This window comes from Macaca thibetana, chromosome 2 (assembly GCF_024542745.1).
Source record: "Macaca thibetana thibetana isolate TM-01 chromosome 2, ASM2454274v1, whole genome shotgun sequence".
In the NCBI taxonomy this organism is placed as follows: Eukaryota; Metazoa; Chordata; class Mammalia; order Primates; family Cercopithecidae; genus Macaca; species Macaca thibetana.
Genome location: NC_065579.1, coordinates 19892172 through 19917577, shown reverse-complemented (window position 1 = coordinate 19917577; position 25406 = coordinate 19892172). Strand labels below are relative to the sequence as shown.

At 34.6% G+C, this 25406-nt stretch overlaps 1 protein-coding gene and 1 long non-coding RNA gene across 7 annotated transcripts in view; both read left to right on the top strand.

The window, feature by feature from the left end:
* CMC1 (C-X9-C motif containing 1) overlaps window positions 1–25406 on the top strand; it is an 86970-nt gene that overhangs the window by 44374 nt on the left and 17190 nt on the right. The gene's annotated exons all lie outside the window — the stretch shown is intronic.
* LOC126948109 (uncharacterized) lies at window positions 10289–25103 on the top strand. Its single transcript, XR_007723340.1, has 6 exons — window positions 10289–14363; window positions 15133–15196; window positions 16827–16938; window positions 19549–19597; window positions 20600–20731; window positions 24549–25103. It is a non-coding gene; the product is annotated as an uncharacterized LOC126948109 (long non-coding RNA).

The window sequence follows — 25406 nt, the reverse complement described above, 5'->3', positions numbered from 1 at the left end:
GTGCCTTGGAGAGCAATAAATTTCGATAAGGTCAGTGGGGAGTGCTGGTGTTGAAAATGAGACTACAGTTTTTAATAGGTGATCAATATAGGTCTTAATGAGAAAGTGACATGTGGACCAAATTCTTGAAGGAGGTGAAGGAGTGAGATAATGCAGATATCTCTGAGAAGAATGATCTTGGCAGAAGGAATATCATGTGCAAAGACCCTGAGGTGTAAGTGAAGCTGGCATGACTAAGGGACACCAAAAAGGTCACTGTGGTTAAGTTGGAATGAATGAGGGGTAGAGTGAATACGGAGGAGTTCAGCAAAATGATTTGGAGGCAGAATCCTTCAGGGTCTTCTAGGTACTGAGGACTTGTAGCTAGTAAGGAGAAAAATGGAAAGATGAAGATTGCTTTGACATTGAAAAGAGACATCTCAAAGAAAAGAGATTTATAATCAGTTCTCACTGCTATGTTAATAATAGGTGGATTAGGGACAAGGGGAGAATTAGAGACACCAATAATTGTGTGATTGATGTGATTGAGATACTCCAGCTGACAGATGATGGTGGACTGGAAGGTTGGTAAAAATGGAAGTAGTGAGAATGAGCACATTTGGGATATATTTTGAAAGTAGAGGCAACAGAGAAAGCGATGACTCCTTATTTGTCCTGAACATGTAAAAAAGGAGGAGTTATAGTTAGCAGAGATGAGGAAGACTGTGTGTGGAGAAATTTTATTGTTTTATTTTATTATTGGTGGTAGATGGACTCAGAATTTAATTTTGGATATGTTTGCTTTGAAGTGTCTTATTATTTCATTTTGAAACCATTTTATCAGACATTAGTAAAAATCTCTCTTTTAAAGGGAAACAAGGGAGTAGAATGTTTGTACAATTGTGGTGGCTCTAATGTTTTTGTGCACATTATGCAGGTTCTCTTTTCTGTTAGTGTACTATCAGTAAACATGTTCAACTTGGATAGTGATAGATTAAAAACTGACATTTGTATTCCTTTGCCTTCCCTTAAGATTTCACATAGACAACTTCCCCTCCAGAAAAAAACCGTAACTACACTGATTTGTTAATTCAACAAACTCTCCTTCAGTACTACTATGTGCAATACATGGTGTTAGGTACAGTGGGGAATAGAAAGACATGGTGTCATAAGAGTAAATTATCTATTCGGTATCATCTGACTTGTCAATATAGCAGGACCATTATTAGAATTCAGCTATCTTTATTCCCAGCCTAGTGTGTTTCCTTAATAATGTACCTTTTAACTATGTAAAAGATAGCAAATACAGTTCATCTGTGTCAACTTTAATCAGTTGATAGTGGCTGACTAGCACATTGTGAATGGGGTCAATCAGAAAGAATGTCATTAGATCAATTAGCTATTACTTTATATTACCTAAATTTAGTATGATTTACAATTTTATAATGAGTTTATTAAGTTTATAAAGAGTTCTGTTTCTGGCATGGCCTGATAGCTCCATTGCACAATTCCTTCTGCAGAAAACTACTATAACTTATGAACAAAATAGGAAAAATAAATACCCAAAAGCACTGGAGAGTAAACAAAAGCAGACAGAAAATAGAGGGAAGTCAAACATTGAAGTAAGGAAATAGCACTGCGTGAGTCTCTGCCAGGTAGGGTGGCTAAAACTCTTACAAACAAAACCCCTCGGTCTTGTTGGTTTGAAGAACCAAGGACAGGGTTTGGTGTAGCTGCAGGCCTTGGAAAGTATGTGTGCATGCATACTCAAAGTAAATTAAATTGCCTGCTTAAATGAAAAAGAAAAAAATTATTCAGAAAAAACAGAACCCAAACTTTTTACTCATATTACTCACAACGTTTGCAGTAGAATGCAAAAGTATTCAGTGTACACAGAAACAAGAAGACATGAACCATTCCGAAAAGAAATCAATGGGCTAACTTGAAGATAACTCATATGTTGTTATTAGCAGATGAGAATCTTAAAGCAGCTGTCGTAATTGCTTAAGAACATAAGGGAAAACATGTTTGCAATGAATAAATATAGGAAATCTTAACAGAGAATTTGAAGCAGTAAAAAAGACCCAAATGGAAATTTCTAAAACTGAAAAAAAAAAAAATCTGACATAAAACTTTTAGAATGGAAATGAATAGGAATCATAACCTAAAGATAGATCAAGGAAACACCTAAACAGAGAGGGGGAAAAAAACAAGATTTGAAAAATGAGCAAAACCTTACAGACTGGTAGGACACTAACATAAGGACAACCTTCATGTAATTGGAATGGCATACTTGCCAGAATGGCTACAATTAAGAGCACTAACAACATTCACAAAACACATGTCTGCCCAGTGACCTAGCAACTCTTTCCAGGAGACATGAAACTTATGTACACAAAAAAGGCCTGTATACTAATACTTAAGAGTAGTGTATCTATCAGTAGCCAAAAATTGAAAATAGCCCAGATTCCTCTCAAAAAAAGACAGGATAAGACTTAGTGTGGTGTACTTGTACAATGGGCAATAAAATGGAACAAACTACTGTTCTGTACAAAAGTGGAGATGAATTTCAGAACTATTATGCTTAGTGAAATATAAGAGAAAAAAGTGTATACTCCTTTAATATTATGTTCTAGAACAGGCAACATTTATATAGTGTTTCAGAATAGACAAAACTAATGTGAACAACAGTTGCACTACCCGGGAGTAGGACAAGTATTGATTGAAAAAGGATATTAAAGGAACTTTCTGGAGCAATTTTAATATTCTGTAGTTTTCAGTAGTTTGTATTGCACAAAGGCATACTTTTGTTTCATTGAATGGTATATATTAATGCTCGTTTATTTCATTTTAGATCAACGTTACCTAATTAGAAAAATGTAGACAAATACTGAACTCTTACTACATACATGATGAAGTATTTGTGGGTAAGAAAACATATGTAATGTATAGTGTTGACAAGATTTTGGAAAAGCAGATATTTACACTGCTGGCCAGGAATAACAGCATGAAAGGAGCTCGTATTTTTAAAAATTCACAAAAATTCATAAATGTGGCTACTCTCTTAGCAATTCTACCATTGGGATTTTATGTTAAGGAAATGGTCAGAGATGTACAATAAAATATGCATAAGGATGTTCAACATAGCATCATATATAATATGGCATATTGCCAAAAATGTAGTGGTCAGCAGAGTCTGATTGCTTATATTAATTATGGTGTAGCCATAGGATATAGGACACGTACATTTGTAGTCACAGTAAGTGTGTTGATCAATATGAGAAACTAGTTACAATATATTGTTTTTATTCAACAGTTGGCAAACTGCAGCCTGATGTCCAAATTTGGTCCACCACCTATCTCTGTAAACGAAGTTGTATTGGAACACAGCCATGCTCATTTACTTATGTATTGCCTATAGCTGCTTTCACACTACCGCAGTAGAGTTGGGTAGTTGCAACAGAGACCATATGGCCTACAAAGCCTAAAATGTTTACTCTTTGGCTCTTTACTGAAAACATTTCCTGACTCCTGGTTTAATCAAATTAAATTCTAGAAACACAGGAAGGGCTTGCCTAAATTAACTAATTCCATAAATTTATGAATACTTACCACGTATCCAGCCCTGCACATAAGCTGTCTACATAAATGTGACTGAAATAGATTCAGTCTGCATTCTTTTTAAGTATGGTAGTGGAGATAGTTATCAAATAAATATTCAAATTAAAATTAATTCTATAAAGGAAGAGTGCAGTGAGGAGATGTTAGCAGGTATTATTTCTAAGTGTTGGTAATATTGGCAATTTTAAAACTTGATTCCTTTTCTAAGTTTTTTCTAGGATTTAAATATATTTCATTGGAAAAAGGTAATGAAGATTGAGTAGATAACTAGACACTGCTTCAGTAATTTTTAAAACTTTCTGATATCGCTCTGAATACATAGAATTAAGTTTAATTTACAGAATTAAGTTTAATAGCATGTCTGCTTAAATATTATTGGATGCCTATCACATGTTCAGTATTGTGAGAAGTGCTGTGGAGATGGAGTCGAAGCCTGAGACTTGCTTTTAAGTACCTTATTGTGTGGTTGATAAGAGACAAACTAGGCACAGAAAATAGAATTACATTATATAAAATAGTTTATAATAAAATACTTGTATGTTACTTTAGAAAAAAATAAGCCAGTGAATTCTGATTTAGGCAGGTGAGACTTAATGAAGTATGTGGGTTATCAACTGGACCTTGAAGTACAGCTAATTATTTGTCTAAGTATAGGGAAACTGGAAAAACATTTCAGACCAGAGACCCAGGATTTAAGGCACAGAGGTGAGAATGGGCATGTTTGTTGATACAGTAGCAAAGAGATTGACCTTAGGAGACCAGTGGTGCATTAGGGGATTAGTGATGTAGATAAAGACTGAGAGTCAAGGCTGATTTTGGAGTGTCTTAAAAGTCTGAAACAGAAGTTTAGATTTGATTTCTGGTTAAAAAGAAAATCAGAAGAATTTGAAATCTGTTCATTCTACCTACCTTTATTCCTTTTTTTCCTCTTTCTTTTCTGTCTTTCTATTTCCCTTCCCAGGAAAAGACTTGGTACAAATAAAATTGAAAGATTAATTTTGCCACCAAATACAAGACAAATTACAAGTTTACTTTCTAAATTTTGGCTTTCTGCATTCTTTTAAAACCAGAAGCTGGTTTTCATTAACAGTGACAGACAACAGTGTAACCATGTGTGTTTGCTGGAACTAAAAAACGTCCCTGTCTCAGATCGCTGTAGCATAACCTCTGGCATTTATTTAAAGAGCGAGGCTGTTGTAAGAGAATGAGCATTAACTGCAATGTAGTACTATAGAGATAACTGAACAGTCTTTTTTTATTGTTGTTCTTACAGGTGTCCTAAGGCATTAGTCCTTACCTTCTCTGGAGAAATTGATTCACCAGATTTGTCAGATTTTTAAATGTAACATTTTTTTTATTTGAAGTCCTCAAAGCTAAAGAAATATATTCTTTGCTCTGAGAATGGCTAAATAGCTAAACACAGTTTAATCTTTTAATTTAATGGCCGCTGACTTGTGCTTACATAATCTGAAAGTTCACATTGTCAGGCTGCTTTTTTCCCTCTAATCAACACCAGTAATTTTACTCTGTATTCTGATATATTACCTGTGTCATTACCTTTAAAATGCATGCATGAATGATCTGTTTACACTTAACTTTTTCATCCCTTTGATTCTTCATCATAACCTTAAAACTTTGGTTTTAATGACAACCAAATTCAAACCAGAACAAATTTAACTTTAAGTTCATATTATTAGATATCTTGCCTTATTTCAGCTATATCTACCAGCAGAGCTTAAGAAAATCCGATTTGACTTGACTAGACTTACTAGGTCATATCTTTCTGTAAGATTTCCAGGTCATCACACACAGCTCAGCTTCTTTTTGACTTTCTGAACTTTGCCATGTATTTTTTGCAAAGTATTCCTATAGTTCAACCCTGTACTCGTACCTTCCTAGTCAGTGACATTGCCAGAGAACCAAGTCATGCATAGAATTAAAGTGATGGGCAGAATCTTTATGATATTTTTCAAAGTGCTTTATGTAAAATATTGGGTAATTGACTAGCTTTAGGTCAAACCATGGGTAAATATCAAGCACATGATTAGAAACCAGTTCTTGGCCAGGCATGGTGGCTTACGCCTGTAATCCCAGCACTTTGGGAGGCCGGGGTAGGCAGATCACTTGAGATCAGGAGTTCGAGACCAGCCTGGCCAACATGGTGAAATCCCATCTCTACTAAAAAAAAAAAAAAAAAAAAAAGCCAGGTGTCGTGGCCCATGCCTGTAATCCCAGCTACTCAGGAGGCTGAGGCAGGAGAATCGCTTGAATGCAGGAAGCAGAGGTTGTGGTGAGCCGAGATCATGCCATTGCATTCCAGCCTGGGCAACAGAGTGAGACTCCATCTCAACAACACAACCAAAAAAAAAAAAACAAAAAACAAAAAGAAAGAAACCAATTCTCTGCAGTAGTATATTGTCTAGCTTTTATAGTTGTCTTTTTAAGCCTATTGGGTCCTTGAGCATTTTATGTGGTGATTCCATTTCAATTCTGACTGACTTTTCTAGGCAGGGAATACCCTGGCTTTATTGACTCAGTAGGAACAGTTGTATTCCATCTCAATACAGATTACTGCAATTACATTGTCTGCTTATTTCTTGTCACTCACCTACACAGACTAAACCAGACCATCCTAAGAGAAAAGTCAAAGCTATATTTGGAAATTTGAAACCCTCTTTAAAAGTAGCTAGATGTTCATTGAATCCTAGATTGTGTCAATACAGTGTACAAATTTAAATTTAGGATATGTTGCATTTTATTTTTTTCCTGGTATATCTCCCATAGATATATTTTATGCCTAGACTGCAAAATTTGAACTTTTGGAAATTAGAATATCTGATCTTATTGAAGATTTGACTAAGTGTACTTTGTGATGCATTAGTGTGAAAAATCTTAATTGTTCCTTTCCCTCTTACTTTGATTCTGGCTTCAGAAGATCATCTGTGGTTAACTTATTTATCGTTGAGCTCATTGAGGAACTCTTTCATTTCATTAGTACCCGGTGATTTTCAGAGTAGACCTAAATAGATCTACTATTTACTTCTGCCTCAGTGGTTAAGGCTTCATGCAACTTCTTTTGTGTTATCTTTTTATTTCATATCTTCCCTGGTGAAGTCTGTTTAGATGATGAGATTCAAATTGTCATATTCTTAGAGTAGAACCTTTACTTTGCCTGTATAATTGAAGTGTATTGGATCTTCATCTCTCACACATAGGCTAAATCAGTGGTCCTCAAACCTTCATTGTACTTGAAAATTATCTAGGAATTAAAACAAAACAAAATAATAGTGCACGTTTGCCTCCACAAAGAGAGATAATTGTATTTTTTTCCAAAACTTTCAAGGTGATTTGAATGTGCATCCAAAGTTGAGAAATAATGGATTAGCCAAAGGAACAGGATTTCTCCTTAAAGCAGCCCGTAGCAACAACCCATGTAGATTTTGCTCATTTGTATATCTTAAAGTTACATAATTTATTATCTAAAGCACTCTTCTATATAAGCCATAAGTTTTTGGCTGTTTTTGTTGTTAGATTTGTGTGTGTATGTGTGTTTGCTATTTCTTTACCTTTACTTCCCTTACTTCCATCTTGGCGGTTAAACGCCAAATTATCTAGGTCAGGTTTCAGGTTCTTTTCCAGTAGGCCAAGGATTCTTAGCAAACTCTTATGAAATAAGAAAGTATGCTCTGGCAGCCTTAAACCTTGACCTCTTTTGTATCCTACCAATTATATGGCTGCTTCCTTTACTAACCCTGTTGCACACAAACTTCACCTTCTTTAGCAGCTTCTTCCTACTGTGTGTTCCATCAGTGCGTTCTTTGATGTTTCAGCTTTCATATATGGATTCTAATCCAAATGAGCAGAGATTGCTTTGTGATCATTGAGATTTCTACATACTTAGGATGTCATGCTAATAATTGATTGATGAATTTAGTGAAGAAAATGATTGTGACATGGAGAAAGAGTCTTTAACCAGCATGTGCGTGTATTCTCTGTCCTCACCAAGATGATGGTTCTGTCACTGAGCACAGTAGCTAAGGAGGTACTGGTGACCTGCTCTGCTGGGGAAGAAGGACTTGTGTGGTGACACACAATACATACTTAGCTTCAAAAGCTGTTTATGGATGGAATTATAATTTTGTTCCAGTTAGCGAATACGTATTGTAGAAAATATATACAGATAAAGAGAGTTGATTATGTAAAAGTCTTACTGGGTTTAAAAAAAAAACACGACTTTCTGTCAAATATCACATGTTCTCACTTATAAGTGGAAGCTAAGTAATGTATACATAAGGGTACAGAGAGTGGAATAATAGACATTGAAGACCAGGAAAGATGGGAGGGTAGGAAGTGGGTAAGGGATGAGAAATTATCTATTGGGTACAGGGTACTGTATTCAGATGATGGTTACACTGAAAGCCCAGACTTCCCCCCTACACAATATATCCATTTAACAAAGCTGCACTTGTACCCCCTACATCTATACAAATAAAAAGTGAAAAAGAAAAAACCAAAAACACATGACTTTTGGACCAAGTTATCAATTAGTAATTATTATTCTGTTTATTGTCCAGGTAAATTCTTAGCATTTTCTTTTTTTTTTTTTGAGACAGAGTCTCGCTCTGTCATCCAGACTGGAGTGCCTTAGTGCAATCTCCGCTCACTGCAAGCTCTGCCTCGCAGGTTCCCGCCATTCTCCTGCCTCAGCCTCCCGAGTAGCTGGGACTACAGGCGCCTGCCACCATGCCCGGCTAATTTTTTGTATTTTTAGTAGAGACGGAGTTTCAACGTGTTAGCCAGGATGGTGTTGATCTCCTGACCTCGTGATCCGCCCACCTTGGCCTCCCAAAGTGCTGGGATTACAGACGTGAGCCACCGCGCCCGGCAGCATTTTCTTTTATGCCACCTTTTTTGGCATATACATTTTAACTTGTATATGTCTAATTTTTGAGCTTCATTAGAAAAGGCTGAATCTAAGATATCATTGTTGGCCTTGCTAGCTAGTACATTTTTATATCGATAGAATAACTTTTTTTGCTATGTCAGTATTTTATGTGGGCCTGTTTGAATATCGATACTTCCTCCTCATGAAATACAGTTAACTTATTTGGGCAGTAAGGAACCTCTTGACATTTTGACTTTGAAGAAACATTGCTTTTCCTGTAGTGTTTTATACTGGGTAGTTTATATGGGGTAATTGTTATAGAAATTGGATTCTTCACTTTTTTCCCTATACATTTTAACATGTCATTTAGTGAAAGTAAAGTTATGCAAAACGTTTATATTAAATAGACTTGTTAAGTATGTCTTTCCTATCTGCTACATGATTCCTACTGAGAGTGTTAATATTCAGATATTCATTTATGATGTCTGTTATTCAGGAATATACCTATTTGTACCATAGTCTTCATCATTGAATGATTGCTGTTAAAGAATGTATTACATAATGATATTTTGCATTAGTGAATGGAATATATCAATTTTTTTCTTTCCATTTCCTTTTTGTATTAAAGGAAAAATTCCAAGATACAAGGAAGTAGGTCATGGTATCTATAAACTGCTGAGGAACTGAAGTATGTATTATGAAGTAAAGATTGAAGCTCAGTTGCCCTCTAGGGGTTCAGTTTTAACACAGCACATGTAGAAATAATTTACTGAGATCTTGGGGGAAGGGTAGATCTGCTGAATGTGGGAGCCTATTTTTCTTTTTCTGTTAGAACCTGACTGGTCATTAAAAAGCTGGTTTTGATTATTTATTGCAAAAGAGAAGAATAGATCCCATTTTTGTAATATACAGTTTAATGAAATATCCTTTTTGTTTGCATAATTTTAAAGTCAGGGCTTTTGTGCTGGAATAATCCAACCATCAACACATTTTTAGGTATTATTTGGTGACCAATTCTCAGATTCTTTCTAACACTCTTTTGTCTTCTCAGTGTCACCTCTATAGCACTTTTAAATCAGCTTCCTCCCTTATTCTGCCCAAATCCAAGAACAGACTCCAGTGAAGTAGCTTCTTCATGAATCCTCTTACGTTTTATGAGATGTGATCATCATGAAACTTTTCCTTTTGGTTTCAGCACCTTTGATTGGCATCTTTGTCTGGATTAGTAAGACTATTTTTCTCAGTTTGAAACAGAATGGCTACTGGCTGTCTAGTTTAATTGATGCCCAACTTTGCATTGATTGAGGTCCACATAATTTATGTTGGAATATTTCTCTGGTGCAAAGTGCTCTACTTTGTAATTGCAGAGTTAGACTCCTACTGTTTTGGTAAGGGGGAGCAAATTTTTTTTCCTGTTATTGAAAATGTTAACTTTGACTTGTGTAAACAGTAAATAGGTTTATTGTAATTGCAGATATTTACATATTTTAAATATTTAAATCCATTTCTATACTAAATTTGGAAATTTACGTGGTTATTGGTATACTTTAAAAAGATTTGTGTGTTTTAATATATGCTCTTTTATTCCCTTTGAAGGATGCTGTAAACTTTACTCTTTTTAATATATATTGGTTTTTATTTTTACCGTTATAGTTATATTGAGCTTTTCTATTTTTTTTCCTGATGATTTTGGAAAAATCTCCATTATTAATGGTCAGAATCTTTCATTTTTATCATTGATTTATAGTAATTTTATTTTTAAAGGTCAGTTTTTATGTGTTATTTTACACTCTAAAACCATGATTAGATTTTGATATATATTAAAATATTAAATTGGCTATAATATAGCTCTGTGCTGTCCAGTATATTAGCCAGTAGTCACATTGGCTATTTAATTTTAAATTAATTAAAATATAAAATTTAAATTTGAGTCTCATAAGGTACTAGCCACATTTCAAATGCTCAGTAGCTGCATGTGGCTTGTGGATACCACATTCGACAACGCAGACATCGGTCATTTCCATCATTACAAAAAAATTTATTGAACAGGTCTGGTATTGATATATGAATCTTCTTAAATGTGTTTTTAAAAATACCTTAATGCTGGCAGTTTCCTGTGTAAAATAAAACATGAAAATGTTATATGTCTATATTTTATTAAAAGAACATTTTGGAAATATTTAAAAGTGACTACATGTGAAGTGAGTTTACCTTTATCATAAAGTTAGCATATATTTCTGATTGTGAGCCAAGTGATATCAAATAATTTAATAAAATTATATATTTTTGACATATGTAAATACATCTACTTTATCTCCATCTTGTGGTAGAAGTATCTGGAGATCCTGTTAAGAATATCATTAAAGCTTATTCATTTTTACATTGACTTAACCTTGCTCTTTCTCATTTCCATAAATGTAACATTAAGTGTTAAATGTTTCTTTAGGAAATTTTGGCTCTTACTGAAGGACCCAGTTAAAAATGATTTTAGGTTTTGTAGTTACTATTGAAGGTAAATGTACAACTGCAACTGCCACATTTTGACTGTGTGTTGGAATATTAAAATAAGGAATACAAACATTTAAATCGTGGTTGAGAGGAAAAACAAAAAAGAAAGCTTTAGCTGCTTACCTGCAAATGTAGCTTTGTGTTGTTAAAGAGGATTATGATGAATATATTTATGTGATAAATTTATAAAGTTTGATAAATTGTTTCATACTGACTAATATTTTTTATAATTTTTATTTTTATAGTTTCTTGTTTTTAAGTATACTCACAGTCCCTTTGTGGATAATTATGATTGTAAGATTGTTTTTGGAAGTAAATGAAAAAGTGATTATTAAAACACTTTGTAAACTGTAGCATTTTATACAAATACATAATCTTATCTTTTAAAAATATATAATATGAAATATTTAGTTGGGAAGACCATCTCAGAGGTTTAAGAACATATTTCCAGTCAGGTCTATTTGTATCATTCTTTTATTTTCTTTTTAATTTTTTGATGAATTTCTTAATATATTGTTAAAATTTTTATATCTTTGAGTTTTTTTAAAGTTTTTGAATTAAGACTAATACAGTCGCAAAGCAGTATTAATTTAGAGTTATGTTTCAATATAGAAAAGTCTCTGAGTACTCTAAAAATTCTGAAAGAATATTTTAGTTAAATTTTAAGACTTAAGGAAGAATTTTGTGTAGAAAATAAACTTTAGTTAGACAACATTTAGATAGTTTCTTTTTAAAATTCATTTTGTTTATCTTACTAAGTATTGGGGAAGGAATAGTCTGTGAAATGGAAACACCTTAATTATTTATTTAGAAGATATTCCAAGTAGGTAGTAAGATATAAAAGCCAAGTATAACATGAGATATTTGTGGGACAATGAGAAGATTAGTTTAATTATATAAAACAATTTAGTTGCTGTTTAGGGTCATATTTTGGTGCTCCTTGAAAGCCAGGCAAAGAATTTTAGAATTCATATAATAGAAAACAGGGATTTTTATGCTGCAAAGATCTTTATTTAGGGAGAAGGTCTGTGATCTCAGAAACGTTAGATGAGGCCTGTGAGGTTAACTACTACCAATGCAGGAATCTTTCTAACAATATGTGAGACTTCATTTTCAATACATCTACTCTAGTTCAGGCATTCAGTATTTCCTTCCTTCCTGCATTTTATTGTTGTGGGGGAAAATAACATCATGCTTTTATTCAATTCATATAAGTAATACAGAAAATATGAAATGCCTTCCAAAAATTACTCTAAATTCTACCATTCACAAATACAGACATCTCTCTGGGAACAAAAGGATAATACAAAGGGATTATATTATATACACTATTTTTTTAGTGGAATTTAGAAAACAAAAGGTTTGCTAAAGTTTATGTAAATGTTTCTTGATAAAAGGTTACTTGCCTCCATCATAAGAAAACATATTATGAAACCCACTGACAAGGTTCAGTAATTATGTTTTAACTCTGTATTCTAATTTTGAACAGTATTGAGTGATTCCTGTGTGTGAAAGTACAATTATACTTCCCCCAGCTTTTCTCTTTCAGGTCCCAGTTTCCGTAAGTTGTAATTTTACATTGTCATAACTTATAATACTTATATTCTTTTCTGTAACTATAAATCCAGTGCTCATCACATTTTGTCTTTAAAATTTTTTTTTGATCCGTTGCTTGATTTTATTGCCAATAGTTAATTTAAGAAGAGTCTTTGGGTTCTAGAATCCTTGATATCGTTCATGGTTGGGAATGACTGCTTGTTGCCTTACACATTTGTGACATGTAGAGTGGATATAATATTGTCAGGTCATATTTTCTGTACCTCAGGACTTTGTAGATACACATTACATCAGTATTTTATGACATTAAATGTTGCGCTGGGAAGTCTGAGAGCAGCCTGATTTTCATCCCCACCCCACCTTGCAATCACCCTACCATAGATGATGTGATTTTTCTGGTTGGATCCTAGAAGAATTCTTTCTGTATCCTTGAGTTTGAAAGCTTAACTGGGATATATCTTGTATCAGTTCTTTCTGGAACATACTGTGCCCTTTTGGTTTGTACTTTTTTTTTTTTTTTCCATCAGAAAACTTTTCCTAAATTGTAATTTAAAATGTTTTTTGTTTCCTTTTTTGGGTGGAATTTTTTTCCTCAGAGATAACCAATCATCCTTGGAACTTTAAAACAAAAATTAACATTTGATGTTATTTACTGCATAACTAATTATTCCAAAATGTAGTGGCTTAAAAGAGCACATATTTATTAATCTGATAGTTTCTGCGAGGCATGTATCTAGGTATGACAACTGGGTCCTCTGCTTCAGTTTCTCACAAGGCTGCAATTAATGTGTTGGCTAAGGAGGGTCTGTGGTCTCATCCGAAACCTTGACTGGGGAAGGATCTGCTTTGAAGCTTACTCATGGTTGGCAGCATTCAGTCTCCTGTAGAATGTTGGGTTGATAGCCTCGCTTCCTTCCCACATGAGCCCTTTCCACATGGCAGTTTACTTCATCAAAACATGCAAGCCAAGAAGACGAGAGAGAACATCTGGTAAGACATGCCACAGCCTTTTGTAACTCAGTCATAGGGAGTGACATCCTATCTGCATTACCATATTCTTGGTTAGAAGCAGATCACTAGGTTTAGCCTACTTAATAGGAGGGGTGACATGGACATGAAGGACATTAACAATAGGAAGCTGGGATCATTGGAGGCCATCTTGGAAGCCGTCTTCCACAATAGTTGCCTACCATGCCTTGGTTTTCTCTGTGTTTGTATTAACCTTTTTTCCCCCGTGATACTTACTGTGATTATCTTGAGTAATTTAAATAGAATTTTTCATTTGAATTTTAGCTGTGTCTATGCTATTCGTTTTATGTTTCTGATATATTTATTAGCACTGTTATGGATTTGTTTTGGTCTTCAGTTTATCTCTTCTGTCATCTCACTCTGTTTTATCAACTATTCCTTGAAGTCTAGTTTTCTTGAATTTATGTTTTTATTAAGTTCTAATAGAGTGTGACATTTGAGATGAATCTTCTTTTCCTTAGGCATGTTTGCAGAGTTGCCTTGCTGTTTCTCTGAAAAATTGTGGGTGAATGCTCTTTAACACTTCTGCCACCTTTTTCTGATGTTTGTTTTCTCCTGTGGGCTATATTGTGAAGGCTGGGGTGTTCTTTTATGTACTTTCCTGAAGCCTGAGGGAGGGGGAGAGGGAGCACATGGCCAATGCACTGTTTTTGTTAGGTAGCCTTCAGGAATGTTTCCTCTTTTCTGTGGGGTTACCTTTGGGTTATCTTCTCTATTAAGTGTGGATCCCTGAAAAATGGCATACCCTGGTGGTTTTTCTAGCCCCTGCTGAAATCCTTTGAAGGTGGGTAGAGGTTTTTTTATACTAAATGTTTTTCTTTTGTTTTGTTTTATTTTTCTCTGGGCTATTTATGCCCTTAGTCTACTTCTCTCAAAAACGAGGAGTGTATTTTAGTGGAAATTTGCAAGATATTTGAACTCATTTTCTTTCCCCAGTGCATTCTAGGGGCTAGGATCCATGGCATGCTGAGCCTTGCCAAAAACTTTCCTTTTTTCCTACGTTTCGAAATTTGTAGTATGATACTATCCCCCTTTTATGGCATAGTGGCAGCTAGCCAATTTTTGTCTTTTTAAAACTCTTGTTTATCTTATAGAATATTGAGGAAGAGTTTAAGAGCTTACAATATCTTGCAGTTTTACCCAAAACTGCCTTCAATATCTTTTCAGTTGTTTTATTAGCATGAAGACTAGTTTTTTTCTATCTAGAAAATTTCTTTTTCTCCTTCTTCCCTGATTTTACCCTTATCCTAAATGTTGTTGCTAGGTAAAGCTTTTTGAACTGATCAGTTTAGTTTATGTCATTCCCCACTGCTTATAGGATCAAGCCTAAGCTCTTATATTTAAGGTCACCTAGATTTTTACTTCAGCTTACTTTAGTGATAACAGTCTCATTCCCTTTCTTGAGTTTTCTTTTCTGGCTAAATTTAAATATTTTCTGTTTTCCCGTAGATGCCCTAGGTAGATTTCTAAGATGTGGTTAGTATATAATATGGTGTTTGTGAACATTATGGTTTTTAAAAAGACTTCTTAATCTCTTTATTGCCTTTCCATAGGAACGTACTTATTTATCAAGATTTATCTAAAAATATGGTCTGCAGAAATGAACATAGATGTGCTGTGAGTACTGTGCAGTTGTGATTGCAGCACTGATAATTAAGATTGGTTTAGTTGTTCTGTCGTACTTCATCAAGTTGTTGATTCACATTGAATTTATAAAATGTCATTCTATTCTAAAACTTGGAAGTATTTTTAACCTAAATGTAGGAATTCGCATGTATCCAAGTAAATTTTACCTTTAAACACTTTTTGCCCTGGTTGGCCATACTATTGAGAGTATTTTGAATCTCCAATTAGTTCTCTCTTATATCTATATATGCTAATCATGCCTTTAGTGATTTCCTACACATCTCTAAATAATAATTTTGTGGGTAGGTAAGTGCAGTAGTTCTATTACTTTGCATCCTTTTAATTTCATATAGTTCTGTTTTCTTCCCCGGGTCTGCCTGGGTGACATGAGAGATAAAAAACCGTGGTGGTTCTGTATATGGGCTCAAGCTGGATGGAGGAGTTGATATTAGAAAAAAGGGATGCTTTCCATTTGATTAACCTACAAATAGAGGGACAATTTTTTTTTTTCGGGTGACCGGGGAGGTGACAGTGAGAACGGGAAGCATCAAAGGGAGCTTTGGCAGAACTTGGTAACTGAAGAGAAGACCACTGAAGAGAAACATGATGATGCCAGGAGTTTGATTTCAAATGATTTATAAGAAACAGTGAACCTGGACACATTAAGTTTGAGGTAGATGATTGTAAGATATCAAGAAGATATTCATCTTTAACGAAAATTTGCTTTTGAGGCTTAGGTTCTAGATTTTAAAACAAAACAGACATCTTTTAAAAGTAGTCTTTCTTTTTTTGAGATGGAATCTCTCTCTGTCACCCATCCTGGAGTACAGTGGTGTGGTCTCAGCTCACTGCAGCCTCTGCCTCCTGGGTTCAAGTGATTCTTCTGCCTCAGCCTCTAAGTAGCTAGGATTACAGATACCCACCACCATGCCTGGCTCATTTTTGTATTTTTAGTAGAGACCGAGTTTCACCATGTTGGCCAGGCTGGTCTCAAACTCCTGAGCTCAAGCGATCCAACTGCCTCAGCCTCCCAAAATGCTGGGATTAAATGTGTGAGCTACTGTGCCTGGCTACAAGTATTCCTTTTTTTAACTTGAAAACCTTTTTAGTTCTGTAAAATCTTTGTTAATTTTCTTCCTAAGACCTTTTATATTTTACATGTAAGATTAAATTTGAACTAAATGGATTTCAAATAAAAGAAGAGAATAATTGCTGTTTTTGAAGAACTCATTTTAATTGGTTAGAATAAATATTAGGCAGTGATTTTTGTAAAATGGCCTTTAAAATATTAATGTCTGGTTATATAGAAAGTGCTGTAACAGGATCATCTGCTCTACCATAACTTCAGTATGCCTATTAATGGTACATAACTGTGGAGCAGTTATGTGAGTGAGCTCTGTCAAAAAAGTTATATAAATGAATTGCAGTCAGGAGAACTTTATTCAGTGGTTATGTATACAAAATTTACCCCCCTTAATGTGGAAAAAATTTTTATAATTGCTTTATTTTCTTACAGAATTGGCTTCTAAAGTTGCACATTGTGTAATTGTTAAGTAGCAAAATTTGGGGGTAGTATTTCCTTTTTGTCATGTGAAATAAATATTTGTCTTTTACAATACAGGACAAATAAATTTTTGTGAAACATTGCAGATGTTAGATGGATTTGGGAGAATTTTCCATAGGATTTCACAAACTAAGTAAGAGGAGGAACTTATATAGCTACATAAACAGTAGTGAGTACCAGAAGTTTATTAATCTGTTTGTATTACATAAATAAAAATAAAATGCTTTAGTTGTGAGTTAAAAAGCTAATGGAAACTGATATAGGGAAGTTAAAGTCAACATAAAGTAATAATACCAGAAATCCTAAATTTGTTGTATTTCAGTCATTTTTATGAATTAAAAAAATCTTTTTAACTTGTGGTTCTTTAATTATTTTTCCCATTTTCAGTTTAGGAAATCTGTTTGTGTTCGTTGAGTTAGGTAAAATAGAGGACTTAGGTTCTTAGTGCATGCTAATGTGGTTACTTCTAGATTTGTCCAAAACATCAGACAGGATTCGTGTTGCCTATTACTCAGAGAGCTGGTTATATTAGAACTCAGGCTTTGGGTAGTAACTGAACCCTTCTTTCTTTGTTACCCATGGAGAAGTTACGTAGATGCTTAGTTTACGGTGCTGATTATTATTATTATTACTTTATGAAAACAAAACAAAACAATCTGTAGACTTGAAGGAGCAAAGAATGTGGTGTTCACCCTGTGCTACCCCAGAAATACCCTTAGTGAATAATGTTTTTCTAACAGATTCATTTTAACGTGAGCTCATTTTTACTCTTAAGTGTTTAAGCCATTTTTTAATGTATGTCTTTTGTCTCCTTAGCCTTTACTTTCATTTTAGTGACATTGTGAAATTAAGCCCTATCTGATTCCCACAAGAGTAACTTAGGTACTTCTACATTGGCATTAGTAGCTATGCCTTCTCTTTAGACTAGGCTACCTTATCCATATTGTGTTTAGGAATTCATATGAAAATTTGTTCTTATCCACAGTTATTTTTTTCTTCATGCCCATTTTCCTTGAAAATGTTTAAAAAATATGTCTTGTATAGAATTAGAAACTTCAGTATCTGTATCACATCACTGGCTATAAAAATTATGTTACTGATTTATTTACTTCCTTTAAGTTTTCCCCCAAAAATCTCCTTAGAGGGGCCTACCTGGCTGACCCTACTGAAAATGTAACCTACTAGGTCCTTCCTCCTATAACCTCCCACACCCCTTAACTTCTCTCTCTTTTTCTGTAACTCTTACCACATTGTAACATACTGCACAATACTCCTTTTAGAATAAGGGATCCTGGTTTGTTTTACTCTTGTGTCCCTAGAACCTAAAACAGGCTTGGTACATAGACATGTTCAGTAAATATTTAACAAAAGAATGGATTAAGAATATACAGTTGTCCCTCATTATCCACAGGGGTTTAGTTACAGGATGCCCGTCCCTCCCCAGGAAACCAAAACCTAAATCCCATTAATACTGTATTTTTGGTCTGTGTTTGACTGTGGATATGGAACCCCCAGATAAGGAATGATATTTATTGGAGGGAAAAAAAAACCCACGTATAAGTGGACCTGTGCAACTCAAACCCGTGTTGTTCAAGGGTCAACTGTATTATTTGAGATCTTTTTCTCCTATTGTATAGAATAAGAATTTTCATGCCCTAAACCAGTTACTTTCCATTTCTTTTCACCTGGAACATAGTAAGAAATACAGTTTAAAATACAACCCTGAGTACACATACATATGAACAGATTGTTAGAAATCTGAATTACTCTCTGCCCCCAGCTGTTGTAAGACTAAACAGGCCAGGAATTATGCATATATTCAGTAAACTAGAATGTGACAGATACTTCCTATGAAAAATGTAATGCTGAGACTCCTTAAATGGTTGGTTGATCACCATTGTAACCATGTAATATTTTATACTAAAACCAGATGACTTAGGAAATAACTTCCTGTTTGACATTAAAAAAATATGATTCTTTAGTTTTAAAGTTTGTACATTTTTGAGGAAGCTCTTTTAAGCTTAAATGTCAGCAAAGCAGCTGCTGCTTGAATTTACTTTGTAAAACACTGAATTATTCATTTCCATAAATAAAACTTCCTTAGTAATTATTTAGCATTAATTTCTTTCTCTTTATTTCAATCAACCCTGTTGACATTCTGTTTTAAAATTAAAAGTATTCTTTGTGGAATTTTACAAATAAAACTGTGACAGCCACTTTCTTTACTTCCTTTTGTTTTCGTAACAGGATTTCCAGATCCTGAGATGAGTTGTGTCTTATTGTTTATTTTTATTATTTTAATAAAAGTTACTAATAAAATGTAGAGCACAAGTAAATTCTTATTTAAAAATGTCTTCTAAGTAGCTTCTAAGACCAACTGCTATGACTTTGACTTATTTAACATGTATTATCTTGAATTCTAACAATGTGAACTTGTTAGAAATGTTTTAAATAATTATTTCATTGTTTGTATTCTCCGATTATTTAATAGAGTAATAGGGAAACAAGTAATGTTTGTTGTTTTACATTTCTTGGCACTCTTCCATCTGTTTTTGCAAATGTGGGAATACCTCCTTGAATTTTGTGCTGCCCTTCTAGTAGCCTGTGGTGAGTCCTTCCACCTTCCAACTCTTATTAGTTACTTATGTGGCCTCCTTGGGCTATCAGTCTTTACTGCTGTGTGATGTTTCTTGCCATCTTTCCAGAATTGCTGTTTTATTTATTTATTTGTTTATTTGTTTAATTTTAAATATGTCACTGCCTTGCTGCTCCATTGGAGACTTCTTGAGGGCAACAGACAAACTATTTGATAGCTGAATACATATTTGGTAAGTTAGCGTTTTAAAGTAGCATCCATTCAAATGAAACATTCTTACCTAAAGTGCTTCTTGGAGCATACATTTAGAGAAGTTTAGTAACTGATTCATAAGACAATCAGTGTGGGCTTAAAGAAAATGTAAACTTTTAGCTAAGGGCCCATCTGAATCCCTGTTGAAATGTACTACAGCCACCATTACTGTGGCAGCCTCATAGGACCATGGAAGAGAATGAGGCCTGTGGAATTAGAGATGGGAAAAGTCTCCATTTAATTCCTCTGTCCTAGGTTCTACAATGCTATTTAGAATATAATTATGGAGACCTCTGCTTTAATAGTTGTTGTGTGGGTGATAGCAGTTTTTGTGGGAATAACCACAAGTGTTTAATTATTTTAGAGCTGAAATGTTCAAGGAAGCTTTTCCAGCAATGACACAGACCATCAGCCTTCAGCTGGGAGCCATTACGCAGACATGTTTTTCCTCTGCAGTATTTTAGAAAACAAAGTTAGCTATTTAAAATTGTGAGATTTTACATAAAACAAAAATTCCAGCTTAGAAAAAAGGTAAATCCTCAGATCTGATGATTCTGTATTTCCAGTCCTACAAGACAAACAATGATCTCAAATAAAGTAACAGCTGTACCTTTAAACATGGACATGTGTTGTAGTGGTTCATTACAGTTTTTGTGCTTGCACTGTTCATGTATTTATACACACACACACATTATGTATTTATATATACATAATATATATACAGATAGATATGTTTATGTACAAAAACATATTTCTCTGAAATTGTGCTTCAGTCATAAGTAAGAAAACCAAACTGAGCTGTTGTTCTGGTTCAAGAAAAACAGGATGGAGCCTTTTGTGAAGGTAAAGAATATTCTTTTGTGTTTAACATGCAAATGGGTCAACTTCCAAGTTGCATAGGTAGCCCAGCCTGAGTCTACAGTCTTGGAGAGTATCCGATCTGTCAGGTTTTGATTTTTATGTCCTTAATTATAATCTATAGGTAACTTGTATGACTCATTGGATATGAATTTTGGAAATCTATGCTTCCAGATTACTTTGCTTAATTCTTGGCTCCTCATACTTTTTCTGTGAAGGGATATATATCTAAGACACTAGGAAAAGCACATCTGAGGTAAGTAACACCCATGAATATTTAGTACATGGTTAATAACCTAGTTTGTGAGGTTTAGAAATAGTAAATTATATTTTATACGTAATATTCTATATAAAATATATTTTTATATATAAAGTATACATATTACATATATAATAAAGATGTATAGTATGCAATGTTAGTACATACTAAGTATTCTCTAAATTATTTTTAACTCTAATAAAGGGTACATTTATCTGTGGTTCTGCTCTCTTAAATATATTTTTTAAAATTTGAACGTTTTCATCTGAATTTTTGAGTTTGCTAACAAGCCAAAAATCATTGCTATTCAATTAATCCAACAAATAATTTACTCTTCTTCTCTATCTTAAATTTGAAGATAATTAAGAAATAAAAGAGGAGGAACATCTATTTCATGTTCTGTTTAGTAGTAACAGTTGCAAATATGTAAGTATTTTATTCTTGGATTCACTAATTTCCCTGCTCAACAAAGATGGGTCAGTATATTCTGTTTTTTTTCTGGGAAAGTCTATAGAAATAATTTGGTTGTTTTTAAGCACATGCATGATTTTGGAGGCAGTGGTGGTGGAAAGAGTATGATGCAAAAAGAGCTGTTTCTTTACCTACCTTACAAATATCTGTGCCTGAAACAAGCCTCTTCTCTGAGCATAATCAGTCTTTAATAAAACTGTATTCCTAACTACTTGAGCTGATAAACAGTGAGGTTTGTTTTAAACAAGTCAAGTTTATTTTATGTCAATTTTCTATTTGCCCTGTGTAAGATATATTTAATTACTTTACTCCATCTCTGTGTTCAAATTAATCAGATTCTGCTACATATTGGTGCTCAAATTAGAATAATTCTTTAATCAACTGTGTTATCCATGCTATGGTAGACTAGAATAGAAAATCTACTCGTGGCATATTGAAGATGCATGCATTTTATTTTCTATTGTAATTTAAAAGTAAAATCAGAAATATTGATTTCTACTTGACTGGAGAGATGATTTAGTTTGAATATCAGCCTGATCTTAATCAGGTGAGAATTAATTGAGTTGGAGGTATTAGATATTCAGTGATGTTAACTGAACCATGATCCATCTAGAGAGAAGCTTGCTTTTGTACTGTGTTAGAATTATCAAATAACTCATGCACTACAATGTAAAATAATCTTTTCATGTTCAGCCTTCTACCTTCTTGTCTCATTAAATGCACCACTAAATTCATTCTATACACAGACTAATCTTTAAAGTAGCAAGCTAATACATCACAATTTAATAGAAAATTAAAAGCATAATAATTTTGTCATAAGATGCTGTTGTTGTCACAATTTTATAATGCTATGTTTTCTAGTTACTAGTTTTAAAACCAAGTGATTAAACCTCTGCTTTTCAAGTATACCTGGGACTTTTAAGAAAACTCTTAGTCTTTTACTTTTTTTTATGTTCAACATTGCAAGAAGAAAGTGAGCAATTCAGAAGTATTTTAATGTTTATCTTCAGAAATAAAAATAGAGTCTGTAACATTATGTTGGTCTGAAATGTGACATGGGCTTTCATTTATTTTAAGAGTGTGATAGCAATATCATAAGTGTTGTGAAAATATAAATGGTGAGATAACACCTCCATAGGACTTGCTCTTAAGTAGTAAAATTGTAGTCTTTAAATAAACTGCAGCTAGAACTGAAAGGATCGTTTTGCCTTGTTAACTACGGATACTATACTTATTAAATGTCTAATTAAATTTAGTATTACATGTCTTTATTTCCTCCTTTTTTTCCCTTAAAACTGAAACTTTTGACTTATTTATTAGCAAAGTAGCACGTATTTTCATTGTCAGATTTCTTCGATTTTGGCAGTTGGTGTGCAGTGTTAAAAGAAAGCCAATAGTGTGACTTTTGATAGTGTCATTTTACACTGGAATAGTGTTTTTTGCTTGATATTGCTATAATGGGAATAGTAGGATCTATGTAGCTGTATATTTTGTGAAAAGGAATATCCAAATTTATATTCGAGAGCAATTAGGATTTAATAAAATTAAGCCATAATTGCAGAGACATTCCTAGAGTGCGATGTTCTCATGAGATACAGTGGGTTCCCCACCTAGTTGTTACTAAACAGCAATTTAGGGCAGAAAGGCCTGCTTAGGAAACAATGAGAGAGAGGGAGCTGGCTTTTTCACTCAGCTCTTGGAAGCCGAGGCTCCTCTTACATAGACTCCACTGTCCCCTCTCCAGCACCCAAAATGATTTCCATCTCTCTCTCTCTCTCTCTCTCTCTCCTTCCTTCTTCCCTCCCTCTCTCCCTCCCTCCCTCCCTCCCTTCCTCCTTCCCTTCCTTCTTTCCTTCCTCCCCTCCTCCCCTCCTTCCTTCCTTTCACCCGTCCCCCTCCCTCTCCACCTCCCCCTTCTCCTTCCCTCTCCCCCTCCCTCCCCCCTTCCCCTTCCCCTCCCCCCTCCCCTCCCTCCTCCCCTCCCCTCCCTCCCTCCCCTCCTCCCCTCCCTCCTCTCATCCTCTCCCTTCCCTTCCTTTCCTTTCCTTTTTTTTTTTCCATAGTATTCTGTAAGGTGTAGAGAGTACCAAACCACAATACAAATGTGTTTCTTCAATTCTTGTCCCTGCCAGTTTCCCTCCTGTGAAATAACCATGGTTATCAGTTTTCTTACATATTCTTTCATAGCCATTATGTGCTTGCAGACATACCCCCCACACATACACACACACACACCCCTGAAACACAGAAATGATAATGTTCTATAATACTCTTCTGTACCTTGCTGTTTTCACTTTTATGTCTTAGAGATCATTCCCTATCAATGTGCTATTGTTTTTTTAATGGCTACATAGTATTTTGTGATACAGTATTAATACTTAAACAGTTGGTGTTACTGTGATAGATTTGATGACATCACCAAAAACCACATTTCTATAAAAATACTTTTTGCTTCGGGTGAGAGAAGACAAGATGAGAAATGGCTAATAATATGTCATTATTTTAATGATTCCTCACAGATGGGAACCTATTTACTACTATTTTGGAGACAAGGCCATGCTTTGTCACCTAAGCTGGAGTGCAGTGGCATGATCACAGCTCACTACAGCCTTGACCTCCTGGGCTCAAGCGATCCTCCCACCTCAGCCTCCCAAGTAAATAGGACTACATGTGTGTGCCACCATACCCAGCTAATTTTTAAAATTATTTATGGAGGCGGGGTCTCACTGTGTTCCTGAGGCTGGTCTTGAACTCCTGGATTCAAGTGATCCTCCTGCCTTAGCCTCCCAAAGTGTTGGGATTACAGGTGTGAGCCACTGCACTCGGCTTACTGATTTATTTTTGTTAAGAAAGACATATACATAGTCAATATCTGCATTGAATGAAAAATTCGACTGTGGTCGAATTTGGAGAATTTACTTTATGGATGCTGTATTTTTTTTTTTAATAGAAGATGCTAATGTTTTTTAAGCCAGTTAAATAAATAAATTTGACGAGTGAACATATTATAAAGTGGGTGACAAGGATCTGTTAATAGTCTGGAAATCACATACCTTGAGGAGGCAGCAAAGTTTGAACTGGTGCTGAGCCAGGAGAAGAGAAAAAAATATGAATGTTATTTCCTATAGTGTATGATGAAGCGGCAGCATTAGACTAGCTTTTTTCAGCCTGTACTACTCCCATCCCCCATCAACACATACACACGATGGAACTGGCTGCCTTGTGAGTTAAGGAGTTTTCTATCACTACAAATGTTTAAACAGTAAGACGGAGTGGGAAACACTTTCTGAAATAGATTAAGTGACCTCTAAAGGCCTTCACACTCTTACCTTTTTGATTCCAGAAGTCTGGAACAAGACAGCTGGTCCTGTCCAGGGCCCTTGAGAAGTAGTGTTTAATGGTCACTGTTGACTCATACTCATTGCCAGAATGGTCTGTAGACCACTTGCAAGTATGAAAAAGTCCAGCAGGTTAGTTTATTACTTGCATTACTAAAACATGGATCCCACTTTTGTTTCTCCATTGTGTAGGTGATGAGAGAACGCAAAGCATCTGCTAGAGGCAAGAAATCCTAGAAGGCTCCATGTTCAGAAGTTTGCCAGTTTGTGTGTGTGTGTGTGTGTGTGTGTGTGTGTGTGAGTTGCTTTTATCAATATCTGTTAATGAATTGGTCTTTTAACATTGAAGACTATGTGGGGCAGCAAAGAGTTGGGATATGTAAGAAAAATGTATTTGGGGAGACTTAGGGAATCTTTTCCATGTGATCTCTTAAAAAAGATAGGGGGATTCGGTGCTTTCATTTTCCACACCAGACTGTGCAAATGTGTCCCTTTCAAATTCTGGTAGCACTTAATATCTGAAACATGAAATTTAGCACTTCATTATATTTTGTTTGAAAAAGCCCCTTTCTAATGTGTAAAATCTTTATTTTAAATATTTAAATATATTTTATAGGAATACTAGAAAACACTATGGAATCAGAGAGTTGAGGTATCTGATGCTATTTGATTTTATATGGTTGCTAAGTGGTCATGTAGCAAAAAATCAGCAGCAGTGTCTACTTTAATCTTTCCTATGGTAGTGATACAATGTGATGAACCATTGCCACTTGCTTCCCAGGTCTCATTTGTGACCTCATGTGAGATACTTGGCCTAGGTTAAGTCTCTATTGCATGGGCATGGAAATTTCTACCAAGCATAG